The sequence below is a fragment of the Macrobrachium nipponense genome, chromosome 43 (assembly GCF_015104395.2).
Source record: "Macrobrachium nipponense isolate FS-2020 chromosome 43, ASM1510439v2, whole genome shotgun sequence".
NCBI classification, from domain to species: domain Eukaryota; kingdom Metazoa; phylum Arthropoda; class Malacostraca; order Decapoda; family Palaemonidae; genus Macrobrachium; species Macrobrachium nipponense.
In genome coordinates, this window is record NC_061104.1 from 33,715,672 (window position 1) to 33,723,171 (window position 7,500).

Sequence of the window (7,500 nt, forward strand, 5' to 3'; positions counted from 1 at the left end):
CCCTTGGGCAAGGTGTAGTACCTGTAAGCCTCCCTTGCTAGGATACAGCTCCACTGACTTGTGGATAAACATTTTAGTTAAAGGCTAAGGAGAAGGAAAACTCCCAATTTTAAAACCCTTACTGCCATGTATGGTCAACCTTTATAGGGAAAGGCTAGGTCTATGGTTTATACCCATAGCATGGAAGAGAACTGGAGACCCCACCATGTATAACCTCCAAGAATAATCATGGCTACGTCACATAGAAGATTGCAGATGAAAAGTGTTAGTGGGAACTATGTTAGAATGGATGATGTGGTCTCGCCCGGTCAAACTAGTCACTTGGTGCTGGCAGCATTTGATCGTCATCAAGATACTACCCCAAAAAGAAATGAAAGAAAAGTATTAACAAACCAAAAACCACAGAAAACAAGAAAAATAAGGATAGCTACTTAGAATATTTTAACATTATATCAGGCTGGAAAGAAAATGAATGTAGAGAGAGAAATGGAAAGAATGAAACTACAAGTATTAAGGTTTAGTGAAGTTAGATGGCCAGGTGTAGGATGTTCTCCAACTTCAACAGGAGGAACCTTCATACACTAGGGAGGGCAGAGTGCTGAGAGAGGTGCTGGTGTGATGTTAGCCAAATCTATTAAACCATGTTTGATAGGCTATTGGGCTGTATCTGACAGGCTTTTGTTGATGCATATAAAAGGCACACCATTCAATACATGCATAATACAAGTATATGCACCTATGTCGGAACATGATGAAGAGGATGTTGATCAATTTCATCTGGAGTTAAATCAGGCAAGAGAGAAGTGCAAGGAACATGAAGAAATTATGGTTATTGGTGACGTCAATGGAGGAACAGCAGATATTGTTGGACCTTTTGGGTTCGGTAAAAGAAATGAGAGAGGAAACAGATTTGTAGACTGGCGCTTAGAGAGAGAACAGATTATATCAAACACCTGGTTTAAGCATCACCCAAGGAATCTCTGGATGTGGAAAAGCCTTGGTGACAGCGTCAGAAACCAAATAGACTTTCTAACCATCAATAAAAGATTTAGGAAGTCTGTCACACAAGTGATAACCTATCCGAGAGTTGATTGTAATAATAACCATGTACCAGTGATGGTGAAGTTGAAAAATCTGAGGAACAGTACACCTAAATCAAAGAGGCAGCTGAAATGATTGAAAACAGAGGAATTGAAGAACCAATGTAATATATTTGTAAGAAAGAGATATGACCAGCTTAAGGAGGAAGGGCCAGTGCTCCAACTTCCTCAACAAAAGTGGCAAAGTATGGAAAATGCAATAAGAGAAGGTAATGAAATAGTACCAACAACAGAAACGAGAGGTCGGAGAGAATGGATGACAGAGGATATCTTGACAATGATGGATGAAAGAAGGCAAAAAAAAGGTAAAAATGAAGATAGAAATAGAGCTCTGGATAGAATTATTAAGAGGGAATGCACAAAGGCAAAGGAGAAATGGATGGATGAGATTTGTGACGAGGTGGAAGGTTTGGATAAAAGGGATGAACGGAAAAAGTATGATAAGGTGAGAGAAATTACTTTTAAAGAGAAGAGAAACATCACCACTAGCATCAAAAGAGTGGATGGAACTATAGTAATGGAGTCAAAAGAAATATTGGAAAGATGGACAGAATATATTGGAGAATTGTTTGATGACGACAGAGTAGAATATCTAGATTTTAATGACAACGGAGAGGGACCAAGCATAATCAGATCAGAGATAGAGGCATCTTTAAAACAAATGAAAAGCGAGAAAGCAACAGGTGATCATAGAATAGTAGCAGAGCTATTGGTAGCTCCGGGAGAATACATCATTAATATATTGATGGAAATAGTGGAAGGAATATATGAAGATGGAGAGCCTGCAACACAGATGTATATAAATCGGCATTTATCACAATACCAAAGATACCAGGAACACTTGAGTACATTAAACACAGGACTATCAGTATCATGAGTCAGATCACAAAAATAATATTAAGGATTGTTTTGAACAGAATAAGAAATAAGATACTCCCAGAAATTGGCAATGAACAATGTGGTTTTATGAGAGATAAAAGGGAAAAGAAATGCAATTTTTATTTTGAGAATGTTGATGGAGAGAGCAATAGAAGGGAAAGGGGATCTATATGTTTGTTTTCTTGACTATAAAAAGGCTTTTAATCGGGTTAGACATGTAGACCTTATAAGGATACTGGAACAGATAAATATTGATGGGAAAGATCTAAGATTGATGAGGAATTTATATTGGAATCAAGAGGCTTCGGTGAAAGTAGAAAATGATGACGGCACATCAAGAGAGGTGTATGACAGGGCTGTTTGTTATCACCTGATCTCTTCAATTTATATAATGAAATGATAATGAGAGATCTCAGAGATATGGAAGGAATTAAGGATGGAGGCGTCAATATTAATAATATCAGATATGCTGATGAGACAGCACTTGTTGCAGACTCCCATGATAAACGTCAAGCTTTAATCAGTACTTTACACCAATCAAACAGAGAAAGAGGTCTGTCAATAAATATCAAGAAAGCAGAAGTTATAGTTATCACCAAGGATGAAATCCCCCCAAGAATTAATGCTGAAACAGTTAAACAAACTGAGTTTCAATTATTTAGGATGCACTGCCACAAGTGATGGAAAATGAGAAAAAGAGATCAAGAAGAGAATATCCATGGCAAAAGATGCATTTGGTAAGATCAAGAAATTAGTCACTAACTCGAAAATATCTATGAATCTAAGGAGGAGGTTTATGAAATGTTTCGTTTGGTCTGTGTTGTTGTATGGCTGTGAAACTTGGACCTTGAGGAAGGCAGACGAGGAGAGGTTACAGGTTGCAGAAATGTGGTTTTGGAGAAGGATGTTAATGAAAAATATCATGGACATAAAGGAAAACTAATGAGGAAGTAATAGAGAGAGTAGGCGTTGAAAAAGAGATTTCTCGATATAATGTGGTTCGAATCCCACAATAAGCTTTAGGTCCCGTTGCTAGGTGACCAGTTGGTTCCTAGCCACATAAAAATATCTAATCCTTCAGGCCAGCCTTAGGAGAGCTGTTGATCAGTTCAGTGGTCTGGTTAAACTAAAATATACTTAACTTTTTAACAGGAGAGAGAGAGCAGAGAGAGGAGAGGGTGGGGGGGGGGGGGGGGGGGGGGGGATTGAGAGAGAGGAGAGAGACGAGAGAGAGAGAGAGAGAGAGAGAGAGAGAGATAGTTTATCTGTTTATCATTCAATTTTCCCGGCAGCGTTGGGTTGGTCAGCTAGTATTAATTAAATATACTATATATTAGTTATTATATATATTTTATATTGCATAGTTATATAGTATATATTACATATTATTTCTTATATATTATATCGAATATATCTTAGATCATATTATAATATATATTATGCATTATATAATATATTGTATAGAACAACACATATCTAATTATGATAGTTTGAACATACCTATTGAAACTCCAGGGAATAAAGACACGAAATCAAGAAATGAATAGCATAAAAATATAGTGCCCAGGTCACACCACTGACAAATCAACTTCCAGGAAGACTACAAAAGTCTTCAAACACAAAGATATACCGATTAGGCGTAACGACAAACAAGAGAAAAACAACTCATTTGTGTAGAAGACAGGAAAGCGTATGATTGCATTACAAATGAATTTATATATAATGTTCTGAAATATTCTTATGCCATATAAATTCTTCTCTTGAGAGAGAGAGAGAGAGAGAGAGAGAGAGAGAGAGAAACAAAATATTGAAACAGTGAATATCAATTCTACCTAACACATTCAACTATCCTTGACTGGTCTTATGACTATTCCACCTAAGGAGCCTCTTTCCTCACTCCTCGACCTCACCCCCCTTTCTCCACCTCCTCATATTGTGTAACATGAAGCCCCTCCACAACAGCCAAGCGATATTTCTGCTTGGATGCATTTCCGTGTTTTTCTTTCTTTTTAGTTTGTTGCTGTTTTTTTATTGCTTTGAATTCCTTTCACGTTGTAATTTCAAAAAATCTGGTAATCGATTTCCAAGCCCTTTAAAATTTCATGTTACTGGTCCCGTTTGATGGTTCTCCGGGCTGCATTATCACACTTGCAATAAAAATCTTGTCTGTGTGCTGTATTGCGCCATGCATATCACGTTGGGGATTAGTCACTCCAGGTCTCTTGGCTTACCAATTATCCTACCTGCCTTGTTACGCAGGTGTTAATCTATCGCCATTAAAACTTCACACCCACAACCACAGCTACATTTCACCACCACATACAAATAAGGTAAGTACTATCTCCCTTATCCATTTAGTTATTATCATATATTTTGACTACTCTCTAATGCTTTTGATTCCATGACAACTAGGAAAGAACTGGGTCTGGGCACCCTTGTACACTGAAAGGGAAGATCGGATATCCGGATAATGTGGATATTTATTTACCAATACTGTCTTTTCTTTAATGACCGGGGATTAGGAACACGCAGAAAGGTATAATGCAAGATAAGATACCCAGAAAGGTATAAAAGCCATAAGATATACGTAACTGGGGGGGTGGGGGGTTTAAATAACAAAACTGAAATCTAAATTTTCATTGGCTAAGTACTGGAGACTTAATGAACGGGAGAGAATGATTTTTTCGTCTTATTTTGTATTTTATGTGAGTGTACTTAACCCTTCGTTTTGACTGTTTCCGTTTTTTGTCTTTTTGTTTTACCCGTTCGTTTCTTTGTTGTTATTTATACTTTGTGTTGTTTGCGTTAATAGTCTATTTCTTCACAAGCTGCTGGCCTTTAAGCTTATTGCATTTGAATGTAATAATAATAAAATAATAATGATGATAATAATAAGAATAACATAATAATGATAATAATAATAATAATAATAATAACTGATAATAATAATAATAATAATAATAATAATAATAAACTTTACTTTTAGGTAGCATACAAAGAGGAGAGAGACAGAGAGCAGCAAATTTGTTACTAACCTGTTAGATGGATTTTATCGAATAGACGTAATGTAACCTGTAAAGGAAGTCGAAAACTGCACATTAAAATGCTTGCACGTGTATTTTATAATGCACTAATTAAACCTTGAACAGGGCTCGGAGCGTTAGCATTATCGTGGGCGTGGAGACGCTGTATAAAATTTGAAAGTCATTTTAATTTTTTTTTCTACTTGTTTTCCTCTCTTTCACTCACTTTCTAGTGTCACTCTTCTTTAGTTCTTTGATTAATCTCTCACGTAGAATCACATCATCACACTTTAGTATCTGTATGAGAGAGAGAGAGAGAGAGAGAGAGAGAGAGAGAGAGAGAGGAAGGGGGGAGGGGCCCACTTTTCACATTACCTCATTTTAGTTCAGTATTCTTTGCAACACAATCGATATATTTCATCGTTTCCAATCTGACAGAAACCACGGCAGTGGTTTTCAACTTCAGCCAGTATCGTTAATCGGAATTGTGCCTCGGAACCGCATTGGCTACATAAGTTGTATTTCTTTCTTACTAATCTTTTATTGGTTAACGGTTTGTGTAAAACTTGTCACTTAATTCGCCATATTTTTCAAAATAATTCAAACGGTTACTACGTCGCAAAGTAACATTTTTTTTACATTGCAGATCGCTGCAGTAGATGGAATATCGTCTTCAACAAATCCATCTTAATCGAGGTTATTTACTACGATCTTCAAATATTCTCTAATGGCATCTTTTCATGGACTCACATTTTTAATATTTTGATAAGAAATCATTCTTAAAATAAGTTTGTTATGGAATCCTCTTCTTTCAAACATTTTATCACGAAATTAAATTCTTCTACTCTTCTGAATCACGCATTCTGTAGTAATTCATTCTCTTCAAATATTATTTCATGAATTTCGACGCTATCTTTCCATGATATCACGCTTCTGAGATCTCTGAACTCTCAGTAAATATATTTTCATGAAATGTTTTGTTATTCCATTTTCACACAGTGAGGAACTCAGATACTTATGCACTTTATGCCAAGCACCATAATAAAAAACAAATATAAACAACAGGAAACTAAACTATGAACAAACATTAAGTTAGGGAACAATCTTCAAATACACGGAGAGAGAGAGAGAGAGAGAGAGAGAGAGAGAGAGAGAGACAGACAGACAGACAGAGAGAGAGAGAGAGAGAGAGAGAGAGAGAGAGAATCCATCTCTTTTTTTTTTTTTTTTTTTTTTTTTTTTTTTTTTTTGTCCTCCGCTATAAAAGGAATCTGTGATTATGTTGGGGCCACCCATCATGCGATAACCGATTGTTTACCCCGAGACGTCACCTTTGACACTTGGTTATTCACTAACTAAATTTCGTATTCATTCCATTCTATCTGCGTATATTTTCATTAATCTTTTCTTTTGGCATTACTGATTTTTTCTGTGGCCTTTTGCTAATTGCTTTCAATGGTTTCTTACATATGAAAATGTTAAAAAATAATATCTATTTGATCCAGTAAAGATATTTTTAGATAGCACTTCTTTTTCCCAAACATACTTTTCAGAGAACCAGTACACAGTTCTAAAGTGCTAAGACTACTTTATAGTGACTGAGTATTAAGATCTAAAGTACAAAAGCCACTTTCCATTGGACAACATTGTAATTCTAAGTTGCCAAGAGCGCTTTTCAATCAGTAGGAAGCGCTCTAAACGCAGCATTTCTCGTGAATCAATATGAAGATCTTTAAAAACCTGGTTATGCAAGCACTTTCACAGAGAATGTGTAGGTATATATTATTACATTGTTCCAAAATGCCTTCAAATTAACTGGTAGAGGTTTTAAAGACAGATTCTTTTAAACTAAAACTGATTTTCTGAAAAACAAATTTGGAAATACTTCCATAAAAGCCGCGAACGTTTTCCACTAAATAGAAGAAATTTTCAAAACAATTCCGATAGTTATTATGTGAAGAAAAAATATACTGTTTTAAACATTTTTGTATACGCTGTTAAATGTTTTAGGCGCACAGTCATTTCAAAACACTTTCCAACAAACTTATTTTCTACACTAATAAACGGTTCAAAGCACTTCCAAAGAACCGATGTTCTCAAAAATAAAATAAAAAAAAGCCTACATCACTTTCAAATCTATACTCCATACAAATATGCTGTTCTAAGCACTTTAGAAAACTGTTGAAAGTCAGAAAAAAAGTAAAACTGTCAACTTTTTTTTAAAAAACTCTACAGTTCTCTCAGTGGGACGAGTGTGTGCTATACCAAGAGTATACGAAACCATAAGTAAACACTAAAAATAAACTTCGAGATGATAAAAGCAGTGTACAGCTCTAAATAATACTTCGGCGCACTTTCGATTGCACCGAGTAACACGAAACACCTCGAAAGGAAGAAAAATATCCAATAAAACAGTTTTAAAAACTTGTCCAAGGGAACACACCCTCTCTAGAGCCACTTGTCCTGCGATCTCGACAGACGTCGTACCTCTCCTCCCA

The 7,500-nt window shown here is 35.8% G+C and overlaps 1 protein-coding gene across 9 annotated transcripts in view; it reads right to left on the bottom strand.

Annotated features, from left to right (window-relative positions):
• LOC135213639 (uncharacterized) overlaps positions 1 to 7,500 on the bottom strand; it is a 520,774-nt gene that overhangs the window by 283,952 nt on the left and 229,322 nt on the right. For 2 of the 9 annotated variants that reach the window (XM_064247674.1, XM_064247670.1), the window contains exons 1-2: positions 7,446 to 7,500; positions 5,015 to 5,051 (exon numbers count right to left, since the gene is read on the bottom strand). The exon at positions 7,446 to 7,500 is cut by the window's right edge. The exons of 4 other annotated variants lie outside the window; for them this stretch is intronic. The gene's annotated coding sequence lies outside the window, so the exon portion shown is untranslated. The remainder of the gene's footprint in view (positions 1 to 5,014; positions 5,052 to 7,445) is intronic. 3 more of the 9 variants (XM_064247677.1, XM_064247672.1, XM_064247676.1) reach the window with 2 other exon arrangements.